General features: G+C 42.2%; 3 long non-coding RNA genes across 3 annotated transcripts; all 3 read right to left on the bottom strand.

The window, feature by feature from the left end:
• Nucleotides 1–8,206: 8,206 nt before the first annotated feature.
• LOC148632171 (uncharacterized) lies at nt 8,207–11,399 on the bottom strand. Its single transcript, XR_015934443.1, has 7 exons — nt 11,156–11,399; nt 10,802–10,863; nt 9,645–9,744; nt 9,445–9,506; nt 8,937–9,033; nt 8,538–8,699; nt 8,207–8,426 (listed from the first exon to the last, which is right to left on the bottom strand). It is a non-coding gene; the product is annotated as an uncharacterized LOC148632171 (long non-coding RNA).
• Nucleotides 11,400–11,581: 182 nt separating this feature from the next.
• LOC148632170 (uncharacterized) lies at nt 11,582–12,706 on the bottom strand. The gene is made up of 4 exons (XR_015934453.1): nt 12,635–12,706; nt 12,285–12,332; nt 11,927–11,988; nt 11,582–11,700 (listed from the first exon to the last, which is right to left on the bottom strand). It is a non-coding gene; the product is annotated as an uncharacterized LOC148632170 (long non-coding RNA).
• Nucleotides 12,707–16,345: 3,639 nt separating this feature from the next.
• Nucleotides 16,346–18,487, bottom strand: LOC148632169 (uncharacterized). Its single transcript, XR_015934451.1, has 5 exons — nt 18,424–18,487; nt 18,073–18,120; nt 17,715–17,776; nt 16,558–16,657; nt 16,346–16,419 (listed from the first exon to the last, which is right to left on the bottom strand). It is a non-coding gene; the product is annotated as an uncharacterized LOC148632169 (long non-coding RNA).
• Between the last annotated feature and the right edge of the window lie 871 nt (nt 18,488–19,358).

The following is a 19,358-nucleotide window of genomic DNA, read 5'->3' as shown; positions in this document are numbered from 1 at the left end:
AGTCTCTTCCCTTCAGGTGTGTGTGTGTGTTAGTGAAGGTGCAGCGCTGTAACCCCTGTCCCTGTGTGTGTACCTTTCCCGATTCGAGTTAATAAATGTGTTGTTCAGCCCCAGTCCTGAGTCCCACGCCTGCTCCATTCCGTACCCAAACCCGCGGTCGATACCGCGTAGTTCAACACCGTTTGATGTTCTGTCGTGATTGTTGACGGTAAAGCTTAGATCTACTTGTTTTTAAATTTGATTATAGGTGCTGTATTTGTTGAGTGACACATGCCAAGCTTAGTAGTTAATGTTTCCATTGAGTTTCAGTACACCCAATAACTCTAAATAACAGTTTTTTCTCATGAAATATTGATTCTTAACTATGGCAGCGCGCCAAAAAATATTGCTTTAAATCAAGGACGTCGTGCGGGACGCATACACTGTCCACGCAGTTAATCTTGGTTTTCTTTTACGGCATGTCAGTCATTTCTTTTCTTTGCTCTTAGAAACAATAAGGTCCCTTTTTGTGCCTATCTATATGCTTTTGCTTAAACTATGATGTCAAGTTTACTTCATATTCCTTTTCACAACTTTATTTCATCCCACTGAAGGACCAAAACCGACACCATATAATGAAAGAATTGTCAATCGATTGTTTACATACGTACATACGTACATCGTAAAGTTGCTTGAAAGTCTCTAAGATTAGTTGTTTTCGGGAAACTCACCCCTGTTCTTTATCCTTCTGCTCTCACTGTGTTTATTACCACTATCTACTGTCTCCTCTAACTGTGTATTGTCATCATGCATATCTTGTGTATTATTTATTGTTGTTGGTTTTGTCATTCTATTAAGAAGCCACCTTTCAAGGCGCTATATAAATTAATGTTTATTATTATTATTATTTATTTTTTTAAAGTTGTACATTCTGACGCCATGAGATTTTTAGATTTTGAGATTCTCATATTTTTGGCTTCTACAGCAAACAGTAACAATGCGCTTGAATGGTTCTGCAAAAGTTTAGCTGTATCTTTAAAGCCATCCTCATCTTTATCAGGTACAAAGAAAAGAAGATAGGCCGGCTTCTGTTTGGAATGTTTTAGTTAGTTTTAATTTTTTAAACCCCAAGTAAACATATTTTGTGCCTTTCTCTGAACTTTTTTGCATTTCAGTTCAGTTGTTTTTAAGCTTATTTTACAGTTGCTAGGTTCTTGAACTGTGCAGTATTTCTTTTGGGTTTTGTGCGAATCATATTCTAGCGGTTGGGGGAAAAAGCACAAATGCCATCCCACCATTAAACCCTGAAACTTACCTTAGCCGATTCTTCAACTAAACCAGACATGTTAACTAAGTGTTACAGTATGTTCTTCGAATGTGTGTCAGCCAATCAGATTTCAGGACTGGAATTATTGGTTTTGTAATAGGGAATATAGTATGGAATCACGTATCTAAAGAAATGAATAATGATATTAATTTAAGGATCTGAATATCTAAAAATATGTATCTATATAGCAGGTAGTATTACTGTATTCCACTTTCTTTGTAAATACGGAATAACAGATTCACAATGCAAAGCTGTGTCACTCTTCTGGGTAAAAAAAACATTTTGAACACCCTGTTTTTAATAAGCTGCTGAGTAAAGAACAGGAATGTTCCTGCTGTCAGTCTTTACCGAAGATATCCCTAATAGTATTAATAATGAATGATCTTGGACAAGCTGTAAACTCAAAGTATTACCCTGGTCCACATTCTTTGTAATCGTCTTTGTAAACAAAAAAACTTTATTTTGTGTGACGATATAAAGTTTTCACGAAACCTCCTCGAGTTGTGAGAACACGTGCTTTGTGTATACAGCACATTGTGAATGTTTTCACAGCCTTCATTTTGTCGTTTTTATGGCATTTTTTGACCACGCACGAATATTCTTATGTCCATATCTTTGCAGGGGAATCAGTGCGAATTGTAATACTAATTAAATGACCGCGGGCACTTTCCACCCCCTCTACATTCTCTAAGTAGAATAGGCTAACCTTCTAATGAAAGACAGTCCACCCTCCCCCACGGAAAGGAAAAGTGCCCGCAGGCAGGCAGTATGGTCAGTAACAGTGAACAGTTTTAACTGCACTGCATCCCAGAGAATACCAGGGCGCATTTTTTCTACTCCCTGGCGGAAACGGGCTTCCATAAGAATCAGTATAGCTTCTGGGAAATCCATTTTTCCTGCATTAAAGTTGAACTCGTTCAGAGCGCCGTACATTGCAAACTCCAAGTGTTTCATTATGAGCTGAAGACCCTCACAGCTGAAGAAGGATTCACAGCCGAAACAATATTATTAGAGTTCATAAAGCCTGTATTACGTACTATGCCTATGTCTGCAAAACACCTTTGCTAGTTAATGCTACAGTACTTTTCTTTCTCGGGCGTGATTTTTTTAGGTAAAATCCAGGCTAGCAGGCTTGTTTTGTGATCTTCCTAAGATTGTTGAGCGCGGTGTCAAAATGTTTCTATATGAAAGGCAGTGACGTCACCATCCTGAGGTGCGTGTGGTAGATCTGTGAAGTGGTTGAGCGTGAATTGTGGTGATTGGGGGAAAAAAAGACCATGTTCAAAAAATCCTAAAAAGAGAATTAAAGTTTCACATAACAAGGCATGAGGTGTGCTGGCAGCTGTGGGAGGCAGTGGTGGCCTGGCACTTTGAGGTGCACTGGCAGCTGTGTGGTGTGACGGAGTGGTGGCTGGCATGGTGAGGTGCGCTGGCAGCTGTGTGACGCAGTGGTGGCCTGGTACGGTGAGGTATGCTGGCAGCTGTGTGATGCAGTGGTGGCCTGGCACGGTGAGGTGCGCTTTCAGCTGTGTGTGGTCTGACGCAGTGGTGGCCTGGCACGGTGAGGTGCGCTGGCAGCTGTGTGGTGTGCCGCAGTGGTGGCCTGGCACGGTGAGGTGCGCTGGCAGCTGTGTGACGCAGTGGTGGCCTTGCACGGTCAGGTGTTCTGGCAGGTGTGTGATGCAGTGGTGGCCTTGCACGGTGAGGTGCACTGGCAGCTGTGTGGTGTGACACAGTGGTGGCCTGGCATGGTGAGGTGTGCTGGCAGCTGTGTGGTGTGACTCAGTGCTGGCCTGGCATGGTGAGGTACGCTGGCAGCTGTGTGGTGTGACGCATTGGTGGCTGGGTACTTTGAGGTGCGCTGGCAATTCTATGATGAAGTGGTGGCCTGGCACGGTGAGGTGCACTGGCATCTGTGTGGTGTGACACAGTGGTGGCCTGGCACGGTGAGGTGCGCTGGTGGCTGTGTGGTGTGACGCAGTGGCGGCCTGACACGCTGAGGTGCACTGGCATCTGTGTGGTGTGACACAGTGGTGTCCTGGCACGGTGAGTTGTGCTTTCAGCTGTGTGACGCAGCGGTGGCCTTGCACGGTCAGGTGTTCTGGCAGGTGTGTGATGCAGTGGTGGCCTTGCACGGTGAGGTGCACTGGCAGCTGTGTGGTGTGACACAGTGGTGGCCTGGCATGGTGAGGTGCGCTGGCAGCTGTGTGGTGTGACTCAGTGCTGGCCTGGCATGGTGAGGTACGCTGGCAGCTGTGTGGTGTGACGCATTGGTGGCCGGGTACTTTGAGGTGCGCTGGCATCTGTGTGGTGTGACACAGTGGTGGCCTGGCACGGTGAGGTGCGCTGGTGGCTGTGTGGTGTGACGCAGTGGTGGCCTGACACGGTGAGGTGTGCTGGCAGCTGTGTGGTGTGACACAGTGGTGGCCTGGCACGGTGAGGTGCGCTGGTGGCTGTGTGGTGTGACGCAGTGGTGGCCTGACACGGTGAGGTGTGCTGGCAGCTGTGTGACGCAGTGGTGGCCTGGCACGGTGAGGTGTGCTGGCAGCTGTGTGACGCAGTGGTGGCCTGGCACGGTGAGGTGCGCTGGCAGCTATGTGACGCAGTGGTGGCCTGGAACGGTGAAGTGCCCTGGCAGCTGTGTGGTGTGACGCAGTGGTGGCCTGGCACGGTGAGGTGCGCTGGCAGCTGTATGACGCAGCTGTGGCAGGGTACGGTGAGGTGCGCTGGCAGCTGTGTGACACAGTTGTGGCCTGGTACGGTGAGGTGTGCTGGCAGCTGTGTGATGCAGTGGTGGCTTGGCACGGTGAGGTGCGCTTTCAGCTGTGTGACGCAGTGGTGGCCTGGCACAGTGAGGTGCGCTGGCGGCTGTTTGGTGTGACTCAGTGGTGGCCTGGTACGGTGAGGTGCACTGGCGGCTGTGTGGTTTGACGTAGTGGTGGCCTGTTATGGTGAGGTGCGCTGGCAGCTGTGTGACGCAGTGGTGGCTGGGCACTTTGAGGTGCACTGGCGGCTGTGTGGTTTGACGTAGTGGTGGCCTGGCACGGTGAGGTGCGTTGGCAGATGTGTGACGCAGTGGTGGTCTGGCACGGTGAGGTGCGCTGGTGGCTGTGTGGCGTGACTCAGTGCTGGCCTGGCACGGTGAGGTGCACTGGCGGCTGTGTGGTTTGACGTAGTGGTGGCCTGTTATGGTGAGGTGCGCTGGCAGCTGTGTGACGCAGTGGTGGCCTGGCACGGTGAGGTGCGTTGGCAAATGTGTGACGCAGTGGTGGCCTGGCACGGTGAGGTGTGCTGGTGGCTGTGTGGCGTGACTCAGTGGTGGCCTGGCACGGTGACGTGCGCTGGTGGCAGTGTGGTGTGACGCAGTGGTGGTCTGACACGGTGAGGTGTGCCTGTGGCTGTGTGGCGTGAGTCAGTGCTGGCCTGGCACGGTGAGGTGCGCTGGTGGCTGTGTGGCGTGAGTCAGTGCTGGCCTGGCACGGTGAGGTGCGCTGGTGGCTGTGTGGTGTGACTCAGTGGCGGCCTGGCACGCTGAGGTGCACTGGCAGCTGTGTGGTGTGACGCAGTGGTGGCCTGGCACGGTGAGGTGCGCTGGTGGCTGTGTGGTGTGACGCAGTGGTGGCCTGACACGGTGAGGTGTGCTGGCAGCTGTGTGACGCAGTGGTGGCCTGGCACGGTGAGGTGTGCTGGCAGCTGTGTGACGCAGTGGTGGCCTGGCACGGTGAGGTGCGCTGGCAGCTATGTGACGCAGTGGTGGCCTGGAACGGTGAAGTGCCCTGGCAGCTGTGTGGTTTGACGCAGTGGTGGCCTGGCACGGTGAGGTGTGCTGGCAGCTGTGTGACGCAGTGGTGGCCTGGCACTGTGAGGTGTGCTGGCAGCTGTGTGACGCAGTGGTGGCCTGGCACTGTGAGGTGCGCTGGCAGCTGTGTGACGCAGTGGTGGCCTTGTACGGTCAGGTGTGCTGGCAGTTGTATGATGAAGTGGTGGCCGGGCACGGTGAGGTGTGCTCGCAGCTGTGTGACGCAGTGGTGGCCTGGTATGGTGAGGTGCGCTGGCAGCTGTGTGACGCAGTGGTGGCTGGGTACGGTGAGGTGCGCTGGTAGCTGTATGACGCAGTGGTGGCCTTGCACGGTCAGGTGTGCTGGCAGTTGTATGATGAAGTGGTGGCCTGGTATGGTGAGGTGCGTTGGCAGATGTGTGACGTAGTGGTGGCCTGGCACGGTGAGGTGCGTTGGCAGATGTGTGACGTAGTGGTGGCCTGGCACGGTGAGGTGCGCTGGCAGCTGTGTGACGCAGCTGTGGCAGAATACGGTGAGGTGCGCTGGCAGCTGTGTGACGCAGTTGTGGCCTGGTACGGTGAGGTGTGCTGGCAGCTGTGTGACGCAGTGGTGGCTTGGCACGGTGAGGTGCACTGGCGGCTGTGTGGTGTGACGCAGTGGTGGCCTGGCATGGTGAGGTGTTCTGGCAGCTGTGTGACTCAGTGGTGGCCTTGCACGGTCAGGTGTACTGGCAGTTGTATGATGAAGTTGTGGCCGGGCACGGTGAGGTGTGCTGGCACCTGTGTGACGCAGTGGTAGTCTGGTACGGTGCGCTGCCACCTGTGTGGTGTGATTCAGTAGTGGCCGGGAACTTTAAGGTGCGCTTGCAGCTGTGTGATGCAGTGGTGGCTGGGCATGGTGAGGTGCGCTGGTAGATGTGTGACGCAGCTGTGGCAGGGTTCAGTGAGTTGCGCTGGCAGCTGTGTGACGCAGTTGTGGCTTGGCACGGTGAGGTGCGCTTTCAGCTGTTTGACGCAGTGGTGGCCTGGCACAGTGAGGTGCGCTGGCGGCTGTGTGGTGTGACGCAGTGGTGGCCTGGCATGGTGAGCTGCCCTGGCAGCTGTGTGGTGTGACGCACTGGTGGCCGGGTACTTTGAGGTGCGCTGGCAGCTGTATGGTGTGACTCAGTGCTGGCCTGGCATGGTGAGGTGCGCTGGCAGCTGTGTGACGCAGTGGTGGCCTGGCACGGTGAGGTGCGCTGGCAGCTGTGTGTTGTGACGCCGTGGTGGCCTGGCACAGTGAGGTGTGCTTGCAGCTGTGTGACGCAGTGGTGGCCTGGTACGGTGAGGTGCGCTGGCAGTTGTGTGATGCAGTGGTGGCCGGGCACAGTGAGGTGCACTCGCAGCTGTGTGGTGTGACGCAGTGGTGTTCATCAGGCACAAGTTCATCAGTGAAAAGACCACTGGCATTTTTCCTTCCCCCTACATTCTCAGAGCAGAATCAAATTTAATATTAGCATAATTTATTACAGTGCTAAGTTTAATATTTTTTATTTACTAATAGTTTATGCTAACATCTAACTTTTTTAACGCGAGAAGTACTAATGTAAGTACCTACTGTACTGTACTTAAGTACTACCATAAGAAGTACTGCTGTATGCAACAAAAAAAAAGGAGTGGTGAAACAGCCCTACTCATACAGTATCAGTATCAACAGACATTGTATCAGTATCAGTTCTTGCTTTGTGCTGGGTTTAGGAGTTTTCCAAACATAGTCTTTCAGCTAATGCCATACCATCTCTATTGGATTTAAATCTGGAGATTCGGCTGGAGTTTTCACCCAGTTCACTCGTTCTGCTATAAGCCTCGCCCTTGCTGCTTTGTGTTTCGGATCGTTGTCTTGAAAGAGACGGTGCCTTGATCCAATGTGCTCCCTGATATATGGGGCGGCATGCTGTGTGACCCCGACTTCCTCGAAGAATTCCCGATCCATAATTCCTTCGAAATAAAATTGTTTTTCAAGCAATGTAATGCAAGGTGCTTTCTAACGTTGGGCAATGTGTTTTTTCTCGAAATTTTGTTTCGAGAGAGTAGATAAGTAATTCAAGTGTTTATGATATGTCACTGTTGTGAATGTCTGTGGAGTGTATCTTATTAGCCTGTCCTGACTGGTGGAGCTCATCCAGCTGTGTCTGGATATCTTGGTCAAATATTCGGGTAGTATGTTTTGTCTGTTTAGGGTTCTGTAGCATTCCACACGGCTGGGCAGCTTGTTCCCCCCTCCCTCCCCTCTCTGTGTATAGTAGAGCCTCCTGTCCTGGCTGGTAGAGCTCATCCAGCTGTGTCTGGCTAATATTAAAGCCAGTACTTTAATTTTGTTTTCTGTATGTTTATCAATAGTGGGTATTGCCCTAATTCGGTCCTGCACCCGTTGTTAGGTGTTTTTTAGGTGTTGTTAGGGCTTCTACCAAATATGAACACATGGCTTTAAAATGTATACAATTCTAATATTTCCTTTTTTCCCATTGAAAGTATAACATATGTGGTGTGAGAAAGAGGTCCTCATTTAATTGCATGAAACTCTGGCACTGGCGCAACAAACCTGTGGGAAAACCTGTGGGACACTGGAGGTCATTATACATAAGCCTCTTTCTGCACCTTTTAAGCCATTGAAACCTAGTTGCCTTGTTACAAGTTCTAATATTACAGTAGGTGTGGTTTCCGTCTCCTAATTTCTGAGAATGATCACATTGGGGAATAAGTTGTAGGGAATACCACTCTTGCACTTCTAAGAAAAGACTATCTCAAATGAAACTCGCTATAGAAAGACATCTTGTTGAAAAATTCTTTATTTTTTGTAATTTCTAAAGAAAAAACATTCATCAAGTCCTTCACAAATGTTTTGTTTGTGACTTTCTCTGTTGTTCCCTTTCACACTCAACTGAACTATGTGTTATGTCTTGTAAACGTAATCAAACATTTCACTTAGGTGTGTGGGTTAACAGAAACCCATATTGTATGAAACATTCAGTTTTTCATTCAAGTTTTTTCTAACAATTGCATCCATGCTAGGACTACAGTAAACAACATTTTTTACTAAAGTAAATGATCTTGTTCATTAAACAAGACACATTGTTTTAAATGTATGCAATACGACGACACTAAAAACAACACTGAAATTTTTCATTGAAATACTGTACGAGATTGTGCATATTCAATGGATTTCTCCTGGTGCTTTTTTTCATCAGTCTTTTCATATTCTTGTTCTCTACTCAGGTGTCTCCTGTTCCTTTGGTGATGTCTGCTGTACACACATGGTATCATACACTTGAGCAAAGTGTGATACCACCGTTTGTTCTTCTCCTAAAATAAAGATGAACATTGACAAAAGTCAGAAGCACTCTTTTCTTTGACAGACGAACAAAACAATGCAAGAATAACCATACTCTCTGTTCCTTACTCATTTCTACCTACCTGTTTGACCACTTTGTCTGCTTCAGTCAGGACAGGGTGCTGGGGCTGACTCTGAGCAATCTGAGAAGAGCTCTCTGTGATCTTCTCCCTTACAGTGGCTACATTGTACTCTGTTTGAAATCCAGGTATCGCCTCCGGTAAGTTCCTCGGTCCTTTTTGGGACTTGAAAGGGTAGAATCATCTTGTGGCTACTTTTCATTGTCATGCACTGATATGTTGTGGTTTGTGTTCAATTACTGTAGGCGTTCAAGTACTTTCTTTTTGTTCTAGATTGGCAGTGTTTGAGATGGTAGGAACTTGTCATATTCTCAACTTATTTTCTTATGAGACTTATGAGACTCTGAATGCTCTGTAAACATACTATTTTAGCAATTCTTAGAAATCTGAAAGCAGTGTTACCTGTATCATTTTTTGTCTTGGTAGTAGTATTGCAGCTCCAACATCAGCACTTACATAATGGTTTGTGATGTTACTTGTCCTTGGAGTTAGTATACTCCTGAGAAGTCAAGAGAAATCTTCCATAAGCATTAATTATGTTTCACTTTTGAAAGCAAAGTACGTGTCAAGTACTTTAAAGGCATTTGTTGATACTTTTAAGCACTTTCGTTGATTGTTATTATCCTTCAATTAGTTATTACAAGTCCAACATTCTCTACATGATCTCACTCCATATTCAGAATATGGGAATACAGTTGTTTTAAGGAAATGCCACTGAATAGATAGTAGCTGCACTCTACAAAGATGAATTTGCTAATTAATCAGTCAGGGACACAGCTTATACTTCAGTAGTCTTAGATCATGTAATGATGATTATTGTACTTTATAACTAGCAAAATCCCCATATCCTGTTCATTGCCCCTTTTTCAGTTATGTGGATTGACTTATCCCTGAAGTGGTTAATTCTCACCTTGACATCTCATAGAACAACTGAATCTCTACCAAGGGTGAATGTGTCCTTCCTCTTAATGTCTAAAAGAAAAAGTTAAAATTCATTGAAGCAAAATGCAACAGCCCAAAATGTTGGGGAGGTCGTTTCCACAGTTATTTCATATGACAGTGCTTGGAGTGAAACTACATGACCATGGTGAAGAAGAAAAAACACTTTACCTTGTTCCTCCTGACTGATGTCCTTATGCGTGTTTTGCACAGTTGAGTGTTTTGTGTCTTGTCGTCTGTGTAGGCAACAGCCCTCTTCCCTGGGATAGAACTAGATGATATTTAGACACGTTAATTTGACTTCTCCATTGCTCACATTGATGTGGATATGATTATAATGCTCTGTTTTGTGGGCTTCCCAAGAAAACAATAAATCCCTTACTACTTGTTCGAAATGCAGTAGCACAGATCCTAACAAATACAAGAAAGAGAATATCATTCCTGTTTTGAAAAAACTTCACTGGTCACCTGTATTATCTAGGATAAATTTGAAAGTTCTTTTACTTGTTTTTTAAGCTTTAAGCGACCTAGCACGTCTGTACCTTACTGAATGTCTGTCTTCATATGTTCCTATACGTGACCTGAGATCTGCACATACTGGCCTACTGCAAATACCACATGTGAAATGCAGAAAGAGTGGAGAGGCTGCTTTTTGTTTTTATGCTTCTAAATTATGAAACTCACTTCCACTTTTTATTAGGCAGTCAAGCTCGGTACATTGTTTTAAAAAACATTTGAAAATGTTGCTTTTAGTTAAAGTGGTTCTTTGTTCTTTCTATTTCTGTTTCTTTTTTTAATTCTCTTTAATTGTTCTTATTTTATTACGACTTTCCTAATTTTTATTTATTTAGTTGACATGTATGTTGCTTTACTGTATTGCTGTATTTTCCTTGACAACTGAAAGTATATCTCTCAATTTTAATATTTTACTTTTAAGCTTGGTTTTTAAAGCACCAAAGCACTATTTGTATGAAAGGTGCTCTATAAATAAAGTTTATTATTATTATTTTTAATATTATTATTATACTTTGTTACATTTTTGGTTAGGACAAAGATTCTAGTAGAGGTGACCTCTTTTACCCCGTTCCAAAAAATTGGAAAACTACCTTCAGAATACACTGACCATGACCATCTACTGTCTCCTTTAACTGTGTATTGTCATCATGCATATCTTGTGTATTATTTATTGTAGTTGGTTTTGTTATTCTGTAAAGAAGCCACCTTTCAAGGCACTATATAAAATAATGTTTGTTATTATTATTTACATTTTTCATCGTAAAATCTGGCGAAGAGTCTTAAGAGAATAACAAAGAACACGTTGCTCTTACCTTTCCATTCCAAGAAATGCCCTCAGCTCGGATTGCAGAGATTGACCTCTCTGTCTCAAATTCTGAGAAACATAGACTCGATTGAAAAATGACCATTTCCTAAGATTCACATAACATCACCAGTCAAGATTTGCCACTTGACATCAATAGAAACCATAGAGTACATGACATTTCCAATCAGTTTTCTTTCAAGGTACAATACCAATCGCCTTGCCAGAAGAGTTATACTGCGGTAGATAAATATTACAAATGTCAGATACACGCAGAGTTGTTTGGATTACTATGAAAAGATTGGCAAATATATTTATGTTCATTATATTTCTTGGAGTGAGCTAAAGAGAAAAAAATACTTACCTTTATCTCTGCAGACAGGATCGCAAGGGATTCCCTTATACTGGGTTCCTATATAACAAATAATACATTATTCAAAAAACATGATATTTCTCTGTCCATTGGCAGCATGATTGTTTATCATTACAGTTTTAGTTAGCTTTAATTTTGGAAACCCCAAGTAAACATAGTTTGTGCCTTTCTCTGAACTTTTTGGCATTTCAATTCAGTTGTTTGTAAGCTTATTTTACAGTTGCTAGGTTGATGAAGTTCCTGAACTGTGCAGTATTTCTTTTGGGTTTGGTGCGAATCATATTCTAGTGGTTGGGGGAAAAAAGCACAGGTTAAAATTCATTGAAGCAAAATGCAACAACCCAAAATGTTGGGGAGGTCGTTTCCACAGTTATTTCATACGACAGTGCTTGGAGTGAAACTACATGACCATGGTGAAGAAGTAAAAACACTTTACCTTGTTCCTCCTGACTGATGTCCTTATGCGTGTTTTGCACAGTTGAGCGTTTTGTGTCTTGTCGTCTGTGTAGGCAACAGCCCTCTTCCCTGGGATAGAACTAGATGATATTTAGACACGTTAATTTGACTTCTCCATTGCTCACATTAATGTGGCATATCATGCATATCTTGTGTATTATTTATTGTAGTTGGTTTTGTCATTGTGTAAAGAAGCCACCTTTCAAGGCACTATATAAAATAATGTTTGTTATTATTATTTACATTTTTCATCGTAAAATCTGGAGAAGAGCCTTAAGAGAATATCAAAGAACACGTTGCTCTTACCTTTCCATTCCAAGAAATGCCCTCAGCTCGGATTGCAGAGATTGACCTCTCTGTCTCAAATTCTGAGAAACATAGACTCGATTGAAAAATGACCATTTCCTAAGATTCACATAACATCACCAGTCAACATTTGCCACTTGACATCAATAGAAACCATAGAGTACATGACATTTCCAATCAGTTTTCTTTCAAGGTCCAATACCAATCGCCTTGCCAGAAGAGTTATACTGCGGTAGATAAATATTACAAATGTCAGATACACGCAGAGTTGTTTGCATTACTATGAAAAGATTGGCAAATATATTTATGTTCATTATATTTCTTGGAGTGACAGAGCTAAAGAGAAAAAAATACTTACCTTTATCTCTGCAGACAGGATCGCAAGGGATTCCCTTATACTGGGTTCCTATATAACAAATAATACATTATTCAAAAAACATGATATTTCTCTGTCCATTGGCAGCATGATTGTTTATCATTACAGTTTTAGTTAGCTTTAATTTTGTAAACCCCAAGTAAACATAGTTGTGCCTTTCGCTGAACTTTTTGGCATTTCAATTCAGTTGTTTGTAAGCTTATTTTACAGTTGCTAGGTTGATGAAGTTCCTGAACTGTGCAGTATTTCTTTTGGGTTTGGTGCGAATCATATTCTAGCGGTTGGGGGAAAAAAGCACAGGTGCCATCCCACCATTAAACCCTGAAACTTACCTTAGCCGATTCTTCAACTAAACCAGACATGTTAACTAAGTGTTACAGTATGTTTCAAAGTGTGTATTTTAGCAAACACAACTGAAGTTCTGTTGTCTCCTTGGAGACACCTGGAACTGGTGTGATGCTGGTTCTATGACATCTTTCGTTCTAAATGTAAATGCAGGTATTGGCACAACATAGTAAATTGGTGTAAAGTTATGGATCCATTTATGATTTTCACTCAGTTTGAAAGAGTTCCTGTCGTGTAGTTAAACTTTGTGTTACGGAGGGTTAACTGGGGTTCTGGCTACTAGTTAGGCTTGGTCATTCAGTCATCTGGTTCATGAAATAGGAAGCTAAGAGATCTGTGTTTTAGTTTTACTGTTTGTTTTTGTTCCATAGAATAAGAAATGTTTCATTAATATTAGTAATAGAGTAGCTGTTTCTCTAAACAGTGTGTGTCAGTTTGCACTGCAGGTGTGCCAGGTAGAGACCATTTAAGAACCCAAAAATATGCTGTCATTTACTGCCGTGGCTAATTTCTGTTAACCTTGTCTCTCACTCACTTTGATGAGCAAAATGTTCATACATAAAGCATACATTTCTGATTGGTCAGAAGAAGCTTCTTAACATATAAGGTATAAAGAAAGTCAGAAAGTTAGGCACTTAGGTCAGCCTTAGGCAGTTAACCAAGACCATAATCCGATAAGAAGCTATTCCCTTTCATGTTGCTAAATGACATGTAGGATACATGAGTTACACCTCCACTTAAGAGACCTTAAAGAGACCTTGGCCAGCCAGGAGTGTAGAAAACCGTAAAACAGTTCTTGAGGACCTAATTGTTAACTCTTAACAGGCAAAGGTTCCTTCAGTCCTATGAGAAATATTTTAGAATTGAACTAAAGTGTGTTTCCGATACAGGAGCATATGTCTGTCAGGGCCTGTTGGAGAGGCCCTGCATGAGAACCCCTGGCTGCAGTTCCACATCCCCCTGAAAGTAAATAGAGCCATAAGCACTGAGCTAAGGACACTGCTCCAGGACATGCTGGCTGTCGATCCTGACCAGCGACCAGAAGCCATCCGGCAGAAGAAGCAAGTCAGGCAAGCCATGGCACGAGAGAAAACATCTTTGTAGTGACTGATAGCAAGATGTCCATGACCAAGTGCAATTCGTCTGAGTAAAGTCTGATTTCATTTTTATGTCCCGAAAGGCCACTGCCTTTGTGCTGTAGATTTCTGATTTAGACGGGCATTTCTATGGACAACTTTGACTTTTCTGTGGGTCCAATGAAAATAAGTTTTTTAACTTATTCTTTGTTACAGTTTTCGAAAGTTTAAAGACATTCACTGAGTTGACGATAAAGGAAAAGTTTCATCTTTCACCTCTTGGAAGGTAGGCCGGTCAGAGGTACAATATATGTCTTCATGTCTTCATCCTCCATGTTTGTAACTACAGGTTTCACAGTGTTGAGCTAAGACACAAAAACACCTACAAATGGCAGTTCCAAATGTATAAACCTGGGCTGAAAAAGTGTGTACAGTATATACTCTGTGTAGGTCTGATAAAAGTATTCGAGTCAAAGTGTCATATGGATACAAATTCTCATGATTTTGTATTGTGTGTTTTTTCTCTGTTCTGCTTTATTGAAAGAAATCAGATGCTCTTCCTGAAACTTACCTTAGCTGATTCTTCAGCTAAACCAGACAGACTTCTGAAATTCTCAAATATTATCAAATCTTGTTGGTGCAGATGTGGTAGGGCCCATTACCAACAGACTCACAGCTGAAATTGCTGTGAAAAGGGCTTCTACCAAATATTAACATGTGGGTGAAAATGTATACAATTGTAATATTTCCTTTTTTCCCATTGAAAGTATAACATATGTGGTGTGAGAAAGAGGTCCTCATTTAATTGCATGAAACTCTGGCACTGGCGCAACAAACTGAACAAAGTTCAAGGGGGTATACGCTTTCTGTAGACACTTTATTTCCTCTTTTTCCATACTCTAAGAAATGATTTGGGAAACCTGTGGGACACTGGAGGTCATTTTACATGAGCCTCTTTCTGCACCTTTTAAGCCATTGAAACCTAGTTGCCTTGTTACAAGGTCTAATATTACAGTAGGTGTGGTTTCCGTCTCCTAATTTCTGAGAATGATCAAATTGGGGAATAAGTTGTAGGGAATACCACTCTTGCACTTCTAAGAAAAGACTATCTCAAATGAAACTCGCTATAGAAAGACATCTTGTTGAAAAATTCTTTATTTTTTGTCATTTCTAAAGAAAAAACATTCATCAAGTCCTTCACAAATGTTTTGTTTGTGACTTTCTCTGTTGTTCCCTTTCACACTCAACTGAACTATGTGTTATGTCTTGTAAACGTAATCAAACATTTCACTTAGGTGTGTGGGTTAACACAAACCCATATTATATGAAACATTCAGTTTTTCATTCCCGTTTTTTCTAACAATTGCATCCATGCTAGGACTACAGTAAACAACACTTTTTACTAAAGTAAATGAAATTGTTCATTAAACAAGACACATTGTTTTAAATGTATGCAATACGACGACACTAAAAACAACACTGAAACTTTTCATTGAAATACTGGACGAGATTGTGCATATTCAATGGATTTCTCCTGGTGCCTTTTTTCATCAGTCTTTTCATATTCTTGTTCTCTACTCAGGTGTCTCCTGTTCCTTTGGTGATGTCTGCTGTACACACATGGTATCATACACTTGAGCAAAGTGTGATACCACCGTTTGTTCTTCTCCTAAAATAAAGATGAACATTGACAAAAGTCAGAAGCACTCTTTTCTTTGACAGACGAACAAAACAATGCAAGAATAACCATACTCTCTGTTCCTTACTCATTTCTACCTACCTGTTTGACCACTTTGTCTGCTTCAGTCAGGACAGGGTGCTGGGGCTGACTCTGAGCAATCTGAGAAGAGCTCTCTGTGATCTTCTCCCCTACAGTGGCTACATTGTACTCTGTTTGAAATCCAGGTATCGCCTCCGGTAAGTTCCTCTGTCTTTTTTGGGACTTGAAAGGTAGAATCATTTTGTGACTACATTTCATTGTCATGCACTGATATGTTCTGGTTTGTGTTCGATTACTGCAGGCGTTCAAGTACTTTCTTTTTGTTCTAGATTGGCAGTGTTTGAGATGGTAGGAACTTGTCATATTCTCAACTTATTTTCTCTATGAGACTCTGAATGCTCTGTAAACATACTATTTTAGCAATTCTTAGAAATCTGAAAGCAGTGTTACCTGTATCATTTTTTGTCTTGGTAGTAGTATTGCAGCTCCAACATCAGCACTTAAATAATGGTTTGCGATGTTACTTGTCCTTGGAGTTAGTATACTCCAAAGAAGTCAAGAGAAATCTTACGTAAGCATTAATTATGTTTCACTTTTGAAAGCAAAGTACGTGTCAAGTACTTTGAAGGCATTTGTTGATACTTTTAAGCACTTTCGTTGATTATTATTATCCTTCAATTAGTTATTACAAGTCCAACATTCCCTACATGATCTCACTCCATATTCAGTGTAGCTCCACTCTACGAAGATGAATTTGCTAATTAATCAGTCAGGGACACAGCTTATACTTCAGTAGTCTTAGATCATTTAATGATGATTATTGTACTTTATAACTAGCAAAATCCCCATATCCTGTTCATTGCCCCATTTCCGGTCATGTGGATTGACTTATGCCTGAAGTGGTTAATTCTCACCTTGACATCTCGTAGAAAAACTGAATCTCTACCAAGGGTGAATGTGTCCTTCCTCTTAATGTCTAAAAGAAAAGGTTAAAATTCATTGAAGCAAAATGCAACAACCCAAAATGTTGGGGAGGTCGTTTCCACAGTTATTTCATAAGACAGTGCTTGGAGTGAAACTACATGACCATGGTGAAGAAGTAAAAACACTTTACCTTGTTCCTCCTGACTGATGTCCTTATGCGTGTTTTGCACAGTTGAGCGTTTTGTGTCTTGTCGTCTGTGTAGGCAACAGCCCTCTTCCCTGGGATAGAACTAGATGATATTTAGACACGTTAATTTGACTTCTCCATTGCTCACATTGATGTGGATATGATTATAATGCTCTGTTTTGTGGGCTTCCCAAGAAAACAATAAATCCCTTACTACTTGTTCGAAATGCAGTAGCACAGATCCTAACAAATACAAGAAAGAGAATATCATTCCTGTTTTGAAAAAACTTCACCGGTCACCTGTATTATCTAGGATAAATTTGAAAGTTCTTTTACTTGTTTTTAAAGCTTTAAGCGACCTAGCACGTCTGTACCTTACTGAATGTCAGTCTTCATATGTTCCTATACGTGACCTGAGATCTGCACATACTGGCCTACTGCAAATACCACATGTGAAATGCAGAAAGAGTGGAGAGGCTGCTTTTTGTTTTTATGCTTCTAAATTATGAAACTCACTTCCACTTTTTATTAGGCAGTCAAGCTCGGTACATTGTTTTAAAAAACATTTGAAAATGTTGCTTTTAGTTAAAGTGGTTCTTTGTTCTTTCTATTTCTGTTTCTTTTTTTAGTTCTCTTTAATTGTTCTTATTTTATTACGACTTTCCTAATTTTTATTTATTTAATTGACATGTATGTTGCTTTACTGTATTGCTGTATTTTCCTTGACAACTGAAAGTATATCTCTCAATTTTAATATTTTATTTTTACGCTTGCTTTTTAAAGCACAAAAGCACTATTTGTATGAAAGGTGCTCTATAAATAAAGTTTATTATTATTCTTTTTAATATTATGATTATACTTTGTTACATTTTTGGTTAGGACAAAGATTCTAGTAGAGGTGGCCTCTTTTACCCCGTTCCAAAAAATTGGAAAACTACCTTCAGGATACACTGACAATGACCATCTACTGTCTCCTCTAACTGTGTATTGTCATCATGCATATCTTGTGTATTATTTATTGTAGTTGGTTTTGTCATTCTGTAAAGAAGCCACCTTTCAAGGCACTATATAAAATAATGTTTGTTATTATTATTTACATTTTTCATCGTCAAATCTGGCGAAGAGTCTTAAGAGAATATCAAAGAACACGTTGCTCTTACCTTTCCATTCCAAGAAATACCCTCAGCTCGGATTGCAGAGATTGACCTCTCTGTCTCAAATTCTGAGAAACATAGACTCGATTGAAAAATGACCATTTCCTAAGATTCACATAACATCACCAGTCAACATTTGCCACTTGACATCAATAGAAACCATAGAGTACATGACATTTCCAATCAGTTTTCTTTCAAGGTACAATAGCAATCGCCTTGCCAGAAGAGTTATACTGCGGTAGATAAATATTACAAATGTCAGATGCACGCAGAGTTGTTTGGATTACTATGAAAAGATTGGCAAATATATTTATGTTCATTATATTTCTTGGAGTGAGAGAGCTAAAGAGAAAAAAATACTTACCTTTATCTCTGCAGACAGGATCGCAAGGGATTCCCTTATACTGGGTTCCTATATAACAAATAATACATTATTCAAAAAACATGATATTTCTCTGTCCATTGGCAGCATGATTGTTTATCATTACAGTTTTAGTTAGCTTTAATTTTGTAAACCCCAAGTAAACATAGTTTGTGGCTTTCTCTGAACTTTTTGGCATTTCAATTCAGTTGTTTGTAAGCTTATTTTACAGTTGCTAGGTTGATGAAGTTCCTGAACTGTGCAGTATTTCTTTTGGGTTTGGTGCGAATCATATTCTAGCGGTTGGGGGAAAAAAGCACAGGTGCCATCCCACCATTAAACCCTGAAACTTACCTTAGCCGATTCTTCAACTAAACCAGACATGTTAACTAAGTGTTACAGTATGTTTCAAAGTGTGTATTTTAGCAAACACAACTGAAGTTCTGTTGTCTCCTTGGAGACACCTGGAACTGGTGTGATGCTGGTTCTATGACATCATTCGTTCTAAATGTAAATGCAGGTATTGGCACAACATAGTAAATTGATGTAAAGTTATGGATCCATTTATGATTTTCACTCAGTTTGAAAGAGTTCCTGTCGTGTGGTTAAACTTTGTGTTACGGAGGGTTAACTGGGGTTCTGGCTACTAGTTAGGCTTGGTCATTCAGTCATCTGGTTCATGAAATAGGAAGCTAAGAGATCTGTGTTTTAGTTTTACTGTTTGTTTTTGTTCCATAGAATAAGAAATGTTTCATTAATATTAGTAATAGAGTAGCTGTTTCTCTAAACAGTGTGTGTCAGTTTGCACTGCAGGTGTGCCAGGTAGAGACCATTTAAGAACCCAAAAATATGCTGTCATTTACTGCCGTGGCTAATTTCTGTTAACCTTGTCTCTCACTCACTTTGATGAGCAAAATGTTCATACATAAAGCATACATTTCTGATTGGCCAGAAGAATCTTCTTAACATATGAGGTATAAAGAAAGTCAGAAAGTTAGGCACTTAGGTCTGCCTTAGGCAGTTAACCAAGACCATAATCCGATAAGAAGCTATTCCCTTTCATGTTGCTAAATCACATGTAGGATACATGAGTTACACCTCCACTTAAGAGACCTTAAAGAGACCTTGGCCAGCCAGGAGTGTAGAAAACCGTAAAACAGTTCTTGAGGACCTAATTGTTAACTCTTAACAGGCAAAGGTTCCTTCAGTCCTATGAGAAATATTTTAGAATTGAACTAAAGTGTGTTTCCGATACAGGAGCATATGTCTGTCAGGGCCTGTTGGAGAGG

Source organism: Lepisosteus platostomus, unplaced genomic scaffold, assembly GCF_059453375.1.
Source record: "Lepisosteus platostomus isolate fLepPlt1 unplaced genomic scaffold, fLepPlt1.hap1 Scaffold_65_H1, whole genome shotgun sequence".
Taxonomy (NCBI): Eukaryota; Metazoa; Chordata; class Actinopteri; order Semionotiformes; family Lepisosteidae; genus Lepisosteus; species Lepisosteus platostomus.
The sequence above is the reverse complement of the archived record's forward strand: the minus strand, read 5'-3'. Positions and strand labels throughout refer to the sequence as shown.